The sequence below is a fragment of the Falco cherrug genome, chromosome Z (genome assembly GCF_023634085.1).
Source record: "Falco cherrug isolate bFalChe1 chromosome Z, bFalChe1.pri, whole genome shotgun sequence".
In the NCBI taxonomy this organism is placed as follows: Eukaryota; Metazoa; Chordata; class Aves; order Falconiformes; family Falconidae; genus Falco; species Falco cherrug.
This window is the reverse complement of record NC_073720.1, coordinates 34,134,869-34,151,044: the sequence shown is the minus strand read 5'-3', so window position 1 is coordinate 34,151,044 and position 16,176 is coordinate 34,134,869.

Here is a 16,176-nt window from a genome sequence, read left to right as displayed (position 1 = left end):
TAACTCAGCCCCCACCCCACCTCATTATTTTTGCTATTTTTGTACCCACTTCCTCCTCTCTAAAAAGCAGAGCTTGCTAGCTGAGCCCACCACTGTAGCTCTGCTGGCAAGGCATGTGCCGGCTGTGCAGATAGCGCTGGGAGCGCCCGGTTGCTCCATGGACCGGGGTGTTGCTGCATACACCTGTCATGGTGCTGAAAAACCTTTTAGGCATGAAACTTGGGGTATGAATAGCCCCATCCATGGAGCTGCAGTTGACACATGTCAGCGGGGGTTGAGAGAGTGAGGCCAGCCCCTCCATGAGGGTGCCAGGCCCTTTGTAGCCATGAGAATCACAAAAAGTGGTGTGGTGAGCTTGGGCAAACAAAATATCGTTGCAGCAACCCGGGTGTTCTCTATGAAATAATTTCATCAGCACTTTAAAATATAAGAGTTATTCATCGAGAACTTTGCAAGGGTTTAGCACAGTCAAGCAAAAGCCCACAGACATATAATAATCTTATAGGTGCCTTGATGTTAGACCAGGACCCTTATTGCATCAATATAATCAGACCATCTGGAAATCCTTTGCTTAAGACACATGCAAAGACACTTATGTCTCTTGTATTTGCCAGGATTGTTTAGTTCAGGTATCAAAAAGCCATCAGAAAAGAAAGCCAAAAGCAGTCACACATGCAAAATCAGAATCCTCCTTACTGCCAGCACCCCCAAATATGTCCTATAGTTCTATTTTAATCTATGAATATTTGGAGAACAGCTTTTATATAACCTCAAATTAATATTGATTTCCTCTATTTTGTAAATTAACAAGTGTCATGCTGAAGTTCTTCCCATGTGAACTATGAACATCTTTTTAAGTAAAAATTTATATTACTATTGCTAAAATACTGAACTATAAAAGGAGGGTTCTTTGCTGTACAAGAAGTACCTTATAAAAAGGATCATGTTTCAACTGTATTTGAATTTTTCTTGAAGACACTTTTTAAAAACAACATGTGAAAGACTAATTTTTTTAAAGATTTCAGGTTACCTGAGTTATCAGGCTTTTTAAAATGAAAATGTAAGGAGAAATAATCCAAATTTTTATGCTAGTTTAAGTGTTCTTATTGATAAAAAGATTTCCTGAACCCTACTGTAAATAATCTGAAAATAATGAAAATAAATTCTTTCTGTTGTTCCATACGAGCAACATTCAGAAAGTAAACTATATAATATAGCATGTGTGTTCATTAGTTTATGCTTTGCTACCCGATGGACTGATTCTCACCTCACACAGGCTCTGCATCAGTATAACACCATGTAAGTCAATGGGTTTACTCTTGAATTACAAAGATATAAAGATACGCCTGTTAAAGGCACCCTTTTAAATCTTCAGGGTTATCAGATTTGGTAGACTAATCTGTATTTCAAGGAAATAGTTCTCTCTGTAGGTAAACACAAACATGTACATCAAATAGTATCTAAACTGCATTCTCATCCTGTGTCAGATCTTCTATCTTCATTCTAAAATCATAGAATATCTCAAGTTGGAAGGGACCCATACAGATCATTGAGTGCAATTCTCTGCTTCTCACTGGACTACCTGAAACTAAACCATATGACTAAGAGCATTGTCCAGATGCTCCTTGAACTCTGACAGGCTTGGCGCTGTTACCACTTCGGGGGGAGTCTATCCAGATCTCTCTGTAAGGCCTCTTTACCCTCAAGGCAGTCCACAACTCGTCCTAGTTTAGTATCATCAGCAAACTTACTTCATGTACATTTGATTCCTGTGTCCCCATCATTTGTAAAAACATTAAAGAACACTGGCCCTAAAACTGAGCCCTGGGGAACCCCAGTGGTGGCCACCAACTGGCCACCAGTCTGATGTAGCCTGAAACTGTAACTCTTTAAGCCCAACCTGTCAGCCATTTGTTCACCCAACATATTATGGGATTGCCTGGTTGTATGCTGAACATTTTGTCCAAAAGGATATCGTGAGAGACAGTATCAAAAGCTTTGCTAAAATAAAAAAAAACCACATCCATTGCCTTCCTTTGGCCAACTAGATAGGTGATCTTGTCATAAAAGGAAATTGAGTTAGTAACGCAGAACTTTCCCCTTACGAACTCATGCAGGCTATGACCAATGACTGCAGTCTCTCAAGTGTTTCTCAGTAACTCACTTAATAACATTCCCCATAATTTTAACAGGCACTGAAGTGAGACTGACATGGCTGTAGCTATCAGTCTTCCTTCTTACCTTTCTTGAAAACTGGGACAATATTTACCATTCTTCCAGTGGACTGAGACCTCTCCAGACTCCCAAGACTGTTGAAAAATAATGGAGTGGAGTCCTGCAAAGACATCACACGGTTCTTTCAGCACACTGGGATGAATCCCATCGGGCTCAATAGATTTATGCACATTCAGCTGGAGCAGCAAGTCTTGTAGTTCAGAGTCAGCTGAGAGTTTATCATTACCCTATTCATGGTCTTCCAACACAGGGCTCTGGGGGGCCCATGGCCCATCATTAGTGTTAAAGACAGAGGCAAAAAAGGCATTAAACATCTCTGCTCTATATACATCTCCATTTGTGAGGTGACTGACCCCATCAAGTAAAAGGCCAATGTTATCTCTGGTCCTCCTTCTGCTCTGAACATGTTTTAAAAAGTCGTTTTTCTTGTCCTTCACAGTGCTGGCCAGCTTGAACACTAATCGAGCTTTGGCCACATTAATATTCTCCCTACAGTGGAAAACAGTATCTCTGTAGTCCACCCTTGCTGCCCTGTTCTCTTCTGCCCTGTGCTGCCCACTCTTTGGATGAGGTTCAGAGCTTTTTTAATCTTTTAAATTGAATCTCTAAATAAGGCCATTTATATCAGTCTTTGCTAGCATTTTTTTTTAAGTTCAGATAGACATATTCAGTGATTTTAATGACTTGTTAAATCCTCCTATAAACAACTTCATCCTTTCTGTAGTAGAAGTCTTAATAGTTCAGTCCAGCAAGTGTGAATGCTTGCATAGACAAGAAATGAGGCTGTTCAGGCTCTTGCTAGATAGGTTCTCTGTTGTCACACAATCTCATCTGCATCTTCTACTGGGTGTAAGAGTCAAGGAATAAGTTTCTTCATGTGACTACTGAGCACTGCCTTAGACTTACCTTAGGTCAAACCATGATTTTACATAAGAAATTGGAGAGTGGATGTTATGGTAAACATTTTTAACATAAACTGGTGATCCTGAAATGATTCCATTGTGTAGTTTTCCTTGACACCTTAAATCTATGAGGTCTGGAACGTGGTACTGTCTTTGTCCAGAAGGGTGAAAATGCTGTAAACAAAACCATAGTGCCGCCACACAACACACCTGCATTTTCCAAAGATCCACTGTCACCGTGATTTTATGAACCCTGGGCATGTAGGTTAAACAGGTAACTGCTTTCCAGACTGTAAGGTAGGATCCATGTTTTAATGGCATTTTTTTGCAGATTTAGGTTTTGAATGATTGCTGAATCTAATCACATGGGAAATCAGAGGAAAAAACTAATTAAACAGGACAACAATGGGCAGCTTGAGAAGGAAGAAGTTTGTTTTCAGTTTGTATTTTCTTTTGCTTTCCATAAAAGGTGGTGCTTGTTGAGGAGTGCTAGAACTCAAAATGGAAAGGAACAGCAAAGCAAAAGCAAATTTGTTTATAGGGATGTTATACTTAGGGGATGAGACACAGCAGCTCAGTTATTTTTATAATTGGTTTTAATAATAATGTATCTATTTATAGTACATTTATTTTCATTTTCTGTTACATAAAGTCTTTAAGATGTCTGAGAGGTCAGAAACAGCTGTAATATGATCCTCAATGTGGGAACTTTCCTGAAGCCAGATCCAAAGGAGGCACATATAGTCAAGCCCTCCCTCAGCTAGAGCGCAGTCCAAGATGAATTTGACTTAATGATGTTGGAAATATTAGCCCAGTCCAGAGACTGCTCAACATTTCGACATAACTGGGTGGGCAATCAGACTGATCTTGACCTTTGGCCAACATAAAATGCTTAGCCGTAGTGAGCCAAGTGCTCAGATACTGTATCATACTAGTTTCCCTTTATAAAAATTATACTGGAAGAATGTCTTGGAAAGTAGCCAGCATGTACCTAGGTCCATACAAGTTTTCTACTTCCTTAACCTGTTGACAGTGTCAGACAGATTCCTACAGTACAGCAGAAAGTTTGGTTGATATTTAACCTGGAGTTACGTCATAACAGACTGTAGATGAGTAAGGGTTGGTTTAAAAAAAAAAAAATACGCCTGGAAGACAGCCAGTTTTGTGGGGGTTATGTTTTGTACTGTAATAAAATAGACTTTTTTAATGAGGAGACTATTTCCAGTAAAAAAGTATATTTCTTAAGTGTTGGACAAAGACAATACCACATATAATGAGGAGAAAATATTCTTTACATTGCTTATGCCAAGGAACTGGGGCCTCTGATGAATAAACTGTAAGAGATGAAGTTTTAGTAGTCTGGGTCCTGACGGAATCCCACAGTCTCACTGAAGTAAATAAACCTTACATAAATAACTGCTCTAAGTAGTCCTTCCCTTGAAAGTACAGGCTACAGAAGTGGGGCCTTCATCTTGTCTTCAAAGGCTGCAGGAGCATTAAAAGAGTTCCATGCACATGACAGCGAAGGGTGTGGTAGACAGGAGTCCTGCCTTTCCTGCTTGCAACTAGTTACCTCACTAATGCCAATACTTTGTCAGCAGCTTCTAGGAAGCAATCACTATTTGTTTATTCAAACCAACACCCAGAGGAGGGTGAGGCAGTTTGAGATGGATGTTCATTGGTCATGCTTTGGTGTCACATTGAGTGACTCCTGCTTGGGCAGGATAATGCTGAACTTCTTAAGCAGGTCCCTTAGGAATGAAGATACTCTAGAGCTGAAGAACTACTGCAGACGAATAGTCAAGTAGACTAACAGAAGCCATTAATAATCATCATCAAGGTGAATATTACTCAAATCCACTAGGAAAAAATAATATCCTGGTACAAGCTTACAGACCAGAAGTTTGAGTCATACCAGTCAAAGTAAAAACTTTCATCTGGGGCAATGCAGTATGTAGGTAGTTCACCCCAAAACAGACTTTCCCCAAATTTAAGACTGTATGTTGCTGTAAGAAAAAGAACTGTGAAAGCTGAAAATGGCTACCAAGGGCACCTTGCACTGACAAACTGTTACTTCAGCAGCAGCAGGAATACTGCTGCAATGCATTGTCCTGTGCCCAAAGGCCTGTGAACGATGGAATGTGAACATGGTGGTGGAGAAAGGAGCAGGGCATTTTATTTCTGTCAGTTTTGACACATTGTCTCAGCAATGCCTTCTAAAAGTGATTAATTCCCTTTTCCAAGCTCCTTGCCTTGTGCTGGGAAAAGAGAGCAGAAAAAGGAACACAGGCATAGCATTTAGGAACACAGATTACTATTTTCTTGGCTTTGTTTAAAGGGAGGAGATGAGAGTGCTGCCCTTGCTGTTACACAGGCTTGTACAAGAACCCAAGTGAATCAACCGAAGGCGTACAGAGAAGGACCAGTTTTTCAATGTGCTCACAGCAGGTTGTACTAATGCACCCTACTGACTTCAGAGGCATTAGTCATTGCACGTAGAGAACCCAGAAGCATATCCAAAGCATTATTATTCTTTCTTTGCTGCTTTGCCTATGTACGTACATGATTCCATTAGCTATTGCTGCCACTGTGTAAAGATTGTAGATCTTTATACAACCCAGCCTTTACTTTAAAAATACATGGAACAATGAACTGCACCTATAGGTCAAGTTTAATATAAAAGCCTTAAATGTTGTGGTAAGCATCTGTCTTAGAGTGGTGACTACACTGATTTATGTAATGTAAGGCTGTAAGCCACACTGTGAATTGTGTGTAGAATTCTGGTCAACACCCAAGAGCATGCAGCCATCTCAGCAACCTCCAAATCCAGTGGTTTAAGCTTTTTCCCCAATTGCAAACTTTGTAATACTTTCCTGCAAAAGATATGTTGCTGTACAATAGCTTTAAATCTACCGACGGTAGTTTTAACACTCTGTTTAGCAAAACAAGCCTAACAAAGAAACAGTCCACAGATCTCCAAAGGTTTGGGAGCCACTGACTGAAAAACTACTTTGACGAACTCTGTTCCCGCTGCACCAACAAAAAAGTCCTTTAGCTCCTGTGAAATTCATAATGTGTATCAGTTTTAAAAATAAAATAAACAAGAGAACTGCAGTCCATGAAGAGTCTAGACTAAAGCCTTTTTTACTGAGACAAAAAATTTCCAACCACCCAGTTTCCCCTACAGTTGTGCCAAAACCCTCACATCATTGTGGCCCAAGCATTGGGTTACATTGCATCCACAGCAGAAAGCAAACTAAACTTCTAGAAGCAGCCAGATCTGACACATAAGGAAGCAGCAGAATATCAGCATCCTGAATTGTGCTCATCGTTCGACACATTACAGGAGGAAATGTGAGAGTTGCTTAGGGGAATGTCTAAATCTTTTGATTGTCTTCCCTTCCGATATCACAGATGTATCACAATGCAAACTTGAGTGTGGGGATTACTTTTAATGTGAAATTGAAAGTTATTATTTTATTGCAACACCATTTCCAGACACCATTACTTTGCTGAAGCCATTTTAATTTTTACTGCTGACAGAATTGGACATACACACAAGCACCAGTATTTTTATTCTTTTAAAAATCCCAGCCTGTGCGGAGATTTGAGAAAACAGCATCCAGCATCCGCAGTGAAAAGATCAGGTGGAAGACCAGAAAGTTTAAATCACAAAACAGAATAAATAAAAATGCTGTAGCCTTTCTAGAAAGCTTTGCCCTTGGCACCCAGGAAGCATCATTGCAATCCTACCCCAAAAGACTGCTGAACACAAACTGTTGATGTGTGCAAGAGTATTTTTGGCAGTTGGGTGGGATACACTTGATGCTTTCATGAAGGTATGTGAGGTTTATGTGAGGAAAGACCTTGTGTTCTGGGCCTCACGAAGGTGGTTGTGTTTTCAGTAGCGTGGAAATTCCTTCCCTTTGTGGACAGAGACAGACAAATTAAGTTACGTTTTGGAAGCAAAGCACCAGAAACGGAAGTAATGAGAACTTCTATAACAATAATAAGATACATTATTCTATATCCAGATAAGCAGGAATTATCAGAGTAAGGCTCCTTTGAAACCCTTCTTTCTTATGGAAGATTTGCTTATGTCCTTAGGTTTTACTATGCAATTTGTAAAATTTCTACTGAAAGGCCAAGTTTAAGTCACTGTACAGATAGGGGCATGATATATACAGACCTGAAGTGATTCTTCTGAAGGCCTCAGAACACTGAAGTACGGTCTCCTGAATGCTAATTCAGTTATTATTTGACTGTTTGTCAAATATACTCAGTATATAAAGCTGTAGGAAGAAGAAGGAATGGAGGGGATGTTCAGAGGGACGGTGTTTTGCCTTCCCAAGTAACCATTACGTGTGATGGAGCCCGGCTTTCCTGGAGATGGCTGAACATCTGCCTGCCCATGGGAAGTGATGAATGAATTCCTCGTTTTGCTTTGCTTGCATGCACAGCTTTTGCTTTCCCTATTAAATTATCTTTATCTTAACCCATGAGTTTTCTTACTTTTACCCTTCTGATTCTTTCCTCCATCCCACCAGGGTGGAGTGAGCAAGTGGCTGTGTGAGGCTTAGCTGGGGTTAAACCATGACAGGCAGTCACTAGGCAGCATGAGTATTCAGTTAAGATTTTGCCCTACTACCTCTTTCCTTGTTAACAAAATCATCTCTTTCTGCAACACTCCAGTAGTGGTCCCAGAAATTAAGCACTCAGAAGTTTGGGAAGTGTTGCAAGAATACATATAACTGTGCAGCTGAACTGAAACTGTCTTGCTGCATACTCTTAATATTACCTTTAATTATATGATCACAGCCTTTATTTTCACCCACATCTTACTTCTTCCCATTCAGTTGCTCCCATACTCAGCATCATTTCTCTAATCCACATCTTTTAGTTCCTGCTGTCTTCTCAGCTTTCTCATTTCAGTCTTAGCTCTTCTTCCTGTTACTCCTGACCTTGCTGCTGAATGTCTAATTTCCCTTCTGCTAATCAGATCCCAGTCCAAGTTCAACGGTACCCCCATTTCTCCTTCTTTATCTTCTTCCACTTACAGCCCAGCCAGCTGTTGTATTCTTTATTATACTTCCCAACCATTAAGAACCATGACTTAACACCAGAAATCTGTCCATTTTCCATCTCTTTGCTTAAACACAGCTCCTTTCTAGATCATTTGCCAGTGCTCGTTTTCTCCAGAACCTTGTTCACTTTTCATCTATTAACACTTTCCCCTCTCATCTTCCACCTAACTGCTTCCCTTTCACTCTGACTCTCCCACTCCTTAATCTACACACGACTTCCAGGTTTGGGGATTTGTTTCTTCCCACCCCCCATCCCCCGCATTTGCAGCATACAGTTTGTGTTCCTTTCCCTTACTTCCTGGAGGTCAGCATGTTGGGCTCAGTAAAAATGAAGAAGAGAGCAGTTTTCTGCTTTCAGATCTGGCATCTGACTCCAAATTTGGACTTGCCAAAAGCAGTCAGGTTCTGTCCTAGTCAGTGAGCGACTTAATGCTGTATGTGCCTTCTCACTGTATTTCATAGTAAAAGGATAGAGCAAAGCCCCTCTGCTCATTAAGGAAGCATGTTAAATGAGGGAGCATAAATCATTGAGGGGTTTAGCGGTTCAGGGTGGAGAAAGCCAGCTGGGGATAGGTAAGATACCCTTTTCAACAACAGTCAGGTCTACAAGCTTTGTGGGTATATTATACACATTTTACTTGGAAAGCAAAGAGGTGCTAGAAAAGAAGCAACACTTTCTTAAAGGAAAAAGTAATGCACATATCCAAATGTTTTAAAAAAAAAAAGGTCTTGTCACTTTGTTTCTTTTTTTTTTTCCCTAGTCCTTCCACCATCTTCTTCTGCCTGGTAAAATGCTGCATTGTTTCTTACACATCTTGTCTTGAGTTTTCTGTCTATCTTTTCTATCTCTTCCCTATTAAACAAAGAGAAAAGAACCTCATATCTGCCTTTATCTTACTTCAGTAGCTGTCCAAGCTACATAAACTTGTCCAAGGTTCCTGCAGGTAGATTGTGCTCAGCAGGCCAAAAGGGCATGCCAGTGCCGTGACTGACTCTCCATGGCCAGCCCTGAAGACCAATTATATTACCCCTTGCAGCTTGCCTCCTCTTTTAGTAATTCAATATTATTCCATGTTTCAGCCTCACTATTGGGAATGTCCAGGCATCTGCTGATCCAATAGTGCTGTGAAACAGTTTGTAATAGATTTACAGAAATAAAAACCATTCTGTAGCTTTAGGAATTGTGGTCTGAACCTGGAAAGAATTATGAATAAAAGACTGTAGTTATGCCTCTGGGATATAGTGGATTATTGAGAAGTTGAATCAACTAGTCTTCTTAAAAAACAGCCATATTTACCAAATATATGAATCTGCATATTAATTTGCAGATACTTGTCCAAGATGGACAGAGGTAAAGAAAGGCTTATTTTAAGAAAGGGCTATCACTACTGATAGGCACAGAATTGGACTGCAGGCAATGTGAAGCTACTCAGGGCTTCAAGAATTGCTAAAAGGAGTTCACATGCTCAGTAAACTACTGCTGGGAGCCCAGCCATTCCAATATAGCTGAGAAATGCCAAAGGAGTTCAGTAGTGTTAGGTTCATGCAGAGGCCAGTTAGGTCTGACTTACAGGGTAAGCTATAGAAACCACACCCTGGTTTCCACCTGAGAGACCTAAATGGAATAATCTTTTGATATTACATTGAAATGAAGCCTGCTTACTTGGAAATGGTAGCAAAATAGTTAAATCCTGCCTGGAGCACAAGATGAAAAGAGAAGGTATGGGAAGCGAAAGCATTAATGCAAAGAGCCAAATAATAACACATAGAGTTGCGCCACTCTAACCAATAAACAAAGAGCAGTGTAGGACTCCCTTTATTAGGCTGATTCATAAGAAACACATGGCTTGCAAAACTGTTCAAATTTCTTTTTGTTCAGCTTGGCTAGGCAGAGAAAACTGTGGCTTTGTAAGCCAGTTGTGATGTACTTTCTGGCACCATAAAGACATTCAGGATCCTGTATCCCATTCAACAGAGTAATGTAAAGGCGCACATTTTCAGTTCCAGCAAAAGCACAGGGAATAAAGTGCCCATTGGTATTTTCTTTGTTCCGGCAGCACAGATATAACGTATTCCATACATTTGTCATGTTAAGAAGTGGAAGACAAGATTGTTCTTCTTAGTGATATATTTATCACCAGTGCTACGCTTATTTCTAGACTTCAAAATAAAAAGATCCAGGTTAGCTATATTCCTAGCAGGAGATGCTGGTCACGTACTCAAGGCAAAAATAACTCAAAGAAAAAGAATCACAGCTGTAAAGGACAAAACTACATCACCAGAACTTACACTGTCTCAACAGGAGGTAAGGCATATTATTCCTAGCCCCCCTCAACTGAGTCTTTAGGGAGAGTAGTCTTCAGTTCTTTTTATATGATTGAACTATTGAGTCCAAGCAGTAGAAGTCTTAGCACAGAAAAAAACACGGGGATGTAACTTGACACTGAGACACTCATTAAGACTGTCTGATTACTTTTAGGATTGTTTCCCATCATGCAAAGATCCATGTAAATTCTTCTGCAATCCACAATTTAGGTATTGTGCCCTTACTTCTCCTTACTTCTCCCCCTACCCCAGGAAACTGCTCATCATTTGCAACAGTACTTCCTTCTGCCACTCAGCCCTTTCTTCCAGAGTGCCTTCATGCAGTGTGGTTCAATAGATCTCTACATTTGTTGTTGATCTTTCATCCTCAGAACCTTTAATTGCTCTTGTGGTGCCATGGCTCCTAGATAACAGCTGAGAAGTTTGAAAGTTTGTTCTGTTTCATGTTTAATTTCACAAAAAAGAATTTGTGTATTCTTGGCTGTCAGTAAAAAACTGTTTTGCAGGTCAAACTTCCAACAGAAACATTCCTGTGTCCACCCACTGTGGGAAGGCTGTGGGGCAGATGGTGGAAGGAAGACTCAAAAGAGACAGAATGCTTTTGACAGCACCTGAAGTTGTACAGCTTCTAAAGGTGTGGTTACTTTCCAGCCTGTCTCCAAAAATGTCTACTGAAAAGTTATTTTAAATTCAAGTACAAAGGATTTCCCCCCCTTACATTAGAAATACAAATGAATGAAGTTGTTGCATTTTTTTGAGACACTATATTGGATTCTTTTTTTGGTTAAATCCTCTGGATTCTGATATTATACAAGTTTGCTTCGTTAAATAGACTTGTATTGGTAAGTTATAATAGTTTCTTGGTTTTACAGGATTTCATAATGTGTATTAACTGGTGGCATGCTGCTAGGACAAAACTTCACGTCTCAGAAATTTCAAGATGCCAGCAGAAGGGTTTTGTCTTCTGAAGTAGGACAGCGGTACTCTTTGTTGGGAGCATATTACTAGCTCTTCTACCGTTTCTGAGTTTTGCAAATAAATAAGGTCTCCTGGAGGGAGAGATGATAGCAACCCAAACCCAGATCTGGCACGAATCTTCTGTGCTCTCCTAGCAAAGATACCAGACTCATTATTCAAAGCACAAGGCTTCTCATCCTCACCAGACAGGCAGTGGAAGAGCATTTGAGGTCAGGAAATGCATGCAAAGGAGGTCATGATTGCTGTCCCAATTTTTATCTTGCTGTTGGAAGATTAATTTTTGACATTTTTATTAAATACAGTCCTTGGGCAACCTCTTTCCTTTTTTCCTTTGCATGACACTTGATATCAGCTAGTCTTTGCTTATTAGATAAAGGGAGCTACTGTCTTGACAGTAGCATCTATACAGACAGGCTCAAGACCAGCCACAAACATGGTAAGGTCTGTGTTTAGCCTTGCGCTGATAAAAATTGTAGTCTCACAAGATAAATCTCAGTGAAAGTGGTGCTGAAGGCTGATCCTATTTATTATGGGAAGTGAACAGTGTTATCAAAGCTGCCAGGTATTAAGAGACATTTTGTATGGACAACTTCAATATCTTTGAAAGGAATAAAATGAGAACCCATTCAATTATTGCCAGGAAGGACTCCTCACCCTCTCCCAAGACAATTATTTTAAGTGCTGGAAGGAGAGGAAATAGCTCATTAATGTAAGTGGCTTGAATTGCTTTCCATCCCCCCCAGATCTCCTGGGAAAATATTTAACATGGAACAAACACAGTGGAATCAAGTCTTCCTGTTGTCAGCCTTTAACAGTAACCTCACTTACATATACGGGCAAGGATCAAAGGGTAAAAAAATTCCTAGGCTGATTTATTTCCTGTCTAGATAGGTAAAGCACATGAAAACTCTAGCATGTTCCTGACCTAATTACATGCAATTTTCAGCTGATTTTCAGCTGATACCATTGCTAGGTATAAACAAATTAATGGTATACACCAGTGTCCATTAAGGTCAACCAAAATATTCTTCCCTGTCAGTGATGCCCTTTGGTTTCATGTGGAGATCTATGCCAACTGCAGTAAGTATGCAGCACACCTCCAACCTCATTTCATCCTCAGCACAGCGGCTCTGTGCCACCATCCAACCAGCAAGTTCAACCAGGACAGTCTAACCACAATGACCTGTATTCAGACAGCCCTTGATGACCTTAGCCAACTACCCTTCCCCATCACCTTTACTAACCACAGACCTACTCCTGAAAACTCTTCTCTTCAAAAAAGTAATTCTTACTGCTTGACTTCCCTGACAGCATGAATATTAATCCCAATACTATCATTGCTTTAACCCATCAACTTTCTATAAATTGAGGTAAGACCTGGAGGAAGCCTTCCAAACCAGTTATAATACTGTACACAATTAATCAAGTCGGAGTAAAGTCTCTAGTTACAGCACTGGCTGCAGATGTACAGCTCAGGTAAGTAATCCTAATTTCTTGCAGTCCCCTACCAGTGTCCGCCCCCATACCCTGAGCAGCTCTAACCCTGCTAGACTTGGCCTATCAGCAGTAATCTGAAATTACATATACATGTACAGTGGTATCGTTGCTACTGCTTTACCTCAGCTGGTGGTGCTTGCACAGCCTAGACCTAGAATTACGTAGTTAACACAAGCCACTGTGAGTGTTAAATTTATGTGGGCAGCCCCTACGATGCCTAACTTTCTAAATCCAGCTGATCCCCTCCTACTGGAGGTTAATCCATAACTTGCCTTATTTAAGCAAGTAAGAAGATTAATAGCCCCTGATGGTAGCAGCTATGCTACCTGGAAGGGACTGTAGCCTAAATCACCTCTCCTGGTGTCCTGATCCTGATCAAACTCTGCCTGCCTTGGGAGAAGAGCCAGATTGCAGCCTAATGAGGTGACTAAGCCTAAAGATCAGGTGATCACATTTAGGTTTGATTTCAGACTAAGGTTAATTGCAGCCAGCTGATTGTTGCCACCACAGATACAAATTTTGCCAGGTGGCTCTGGGTGGGTCTGTGAGGTCTCAAATGCAGTCATATATCTCAAGCCTACTTTTCTTGTCTTTGCAGACCTTAAGTGTGGTTCTTGGAGGATCTCCTGGCACTAACCTTTCCCATAGCTGATCTGCTCTTTTATGCTTATTTCTCTGCTAACCTGTATCTAACAAGGTGATGTCTGAAAGCACTGATTTTAGATAGAAGAACACTATGGCTAGTCATAGCTGGAGAATGTGTCAGCCCAAATGCTGATCTTAGAATGGATTTAAGAATGTAAATTATCTTTCTGCTTTGTATGGAAGTTAATCTGTGCCTCATAAAAAGAGGTCCAGAAGCATGGTCTATGCCAGTGAATAGCCTGGGGTAGAGCGATTTGGAGGTTCCACAGACTGACCTCATGTGTTGTTTAGACATACAGAAAGTCTTTTGACTTAAGACAGTAACGGCATTTTTCTTATACAATGATAAAGTCATTAAAAAACCTGAATCTTTAGGGAAGCATTTTGTCACTTAAAAATACATGGTGCTGTCAAGTAAATAGTCATGCAAGCATTTGGCTTTTGAGGCCACAAAATGTTATTCTGAAGCTGTTTTAGTTTTAAAGTACAGTCTTGGGTTCAATAAACCCCTTTCACTGAAGCAAGCAGAAGTCCAGAAATAAATGCAATACCTCACTGACTAGCTCTACAATGCCACAGACAGCCTTTTGGACCTGCATTCCTGTGGGGGAAGCAAAGCTGCAGTCAAAATGCAGTTGTGATCTCACCCTCTCCCTGGTGTCTTAGTCTCATTCCCCAGGTGCCAGAGTCATGTCTGGTACCTGCATGCACCACCTATGATGTACCCAGCTCTCGGGGGCTATCAGCAGTTCGTCCCCTAGGCAGCGCCGAGCGCAGATTCAGCAGCACCAGTGTCTGGTGGTAGGTGATAAAAATTTCCCTCTTCCAGACTGCCCCTACCTGGGAAAGCAACACAATGAGAGCTACTGGGTCCCATGCGCTCCTCTGCAGTGGGAAACGCCATGCAGGCCAGTTAAGAAAGAAGCTCTGCCTGGACGTGGCTGACCGCAGGAGCTGGAGCCGATCGGCATGTGAAAAGCCCGGAGGGAAACACGCGGTGGAAGGAGCTGAGGCACAGGGGCACAGGCCCCACCGGGCACATGGGGACAGGCCGACCGGCGCCGCGGGACAGGGGCGCGGCCCCGGCGGGTACCGCCGCAGCCGCGCGGGAACGGCGCCATCTGGCGGTCGCCGGTGACAGGGCACCGGCCCGGCCGCGGGCCCGGGACCCCGCGCCCTCCGCAGCCGTCCGTCCCGCAGAGCCGCTGGGCGGCCGGGGGTGCCGACCCCGACCCTGAAGGCGGCCCCGGGAACAGGAGCGGCGCTGAGTGCTGCCTCCAGCTCCTGGGGGGTGGGGGGGGGGAAGGGCTCCCAGCGCTGCGCTGCTTTCCTCCTGGGATTTTAGAAGTGGCTGCCGCCTGCAGGAAGGGGCGATGGGAAGGGCTACTTCAGCTTGGATTTGGAGAAAGTTATTAGGAAGCATAGCACATTATTTTTTGCACAAAACACATGAAAGTCAAGCAACAAACAAGATCGTTTGCTATGCTGACAAGAAGACTGTGCTAGAGTGATACATTACAAGCTCCTTGAACAAAAAACCCATGCAGGAGGGAAACTACAGCTGTTTAAAAACGCAAATATTTCCAGGGTGGCACACTCATTACTTCTTTTTTAAACATCTTCCCAGAACTTGATTAAAGCAAGCAAAACTCATTTAAGTTTAGGTCTCATTTTCCTTTATGGCCTCCCATTCCTCAATCTTTCTTATTTTTATTTTTTTTAATTCCTTTTTTCATTTGTCAGCAAAGCAATCAATTATCCTACTTTGCATGGAAATTTTAAAGGTAAAATTTTGGAAGAAAATATTTTTCTGGAAGGCAATGTTTCCCCTCAAATCAGTGAAGTTCATCTACAGGCAGAGTGCCTGCTTTCAGGAAGGCATGGTGCCAGCCATCATGAGCCCTTTGAAAACACTGATAGGGCGTTATGCACAGAGATAACTTGCCCCTGAATGAACCAGCAATATTTACTGTCTTCCTCGGGCCCCCTGCTTATGGTGCTCTCCTAACCTGTCCAGCTTTCCAATACTGGCATTACCACTGCCTCTTCACAAGTGTCAGGGCCTGTGAAGTCTTGGCCTGCAAGCCGGTGGCAAATTTGAAAAGCAAACTCTCCCTTTTCCTTGGTCTAACCCATTAGCCTTGGTGCTGCCGGGCTGCATCTGAAGAAGGGCTGAGAGAGGAGGCAGAACAGGAGGGCTCTTTTCACAGTAAAGGAGGGTGGCCACTGGAACAGGCTGCCTAGAGAGGCTGTGGAGTCTCCTTCTCTGGAGATACTCAAAACCCACCTGCGCGTGACTGTGCAATGTGCTCTAGGAGAACCTGCTTTGGCAGAGGGGTTGAAATAGATGATCTCCAGAGGTCCCCTCCAACCCCAACCATTCTGTTACTCTGTGAACCTCTGGACACCAGCCAGTCAGCCCTGGGGAGCTCCTACAGCCTTTCATGACTCAAGCCAACACCAGAGCTGAGGCTCCTCCTTTGCAGGATGTAAAACAGAACCCTGAAGAT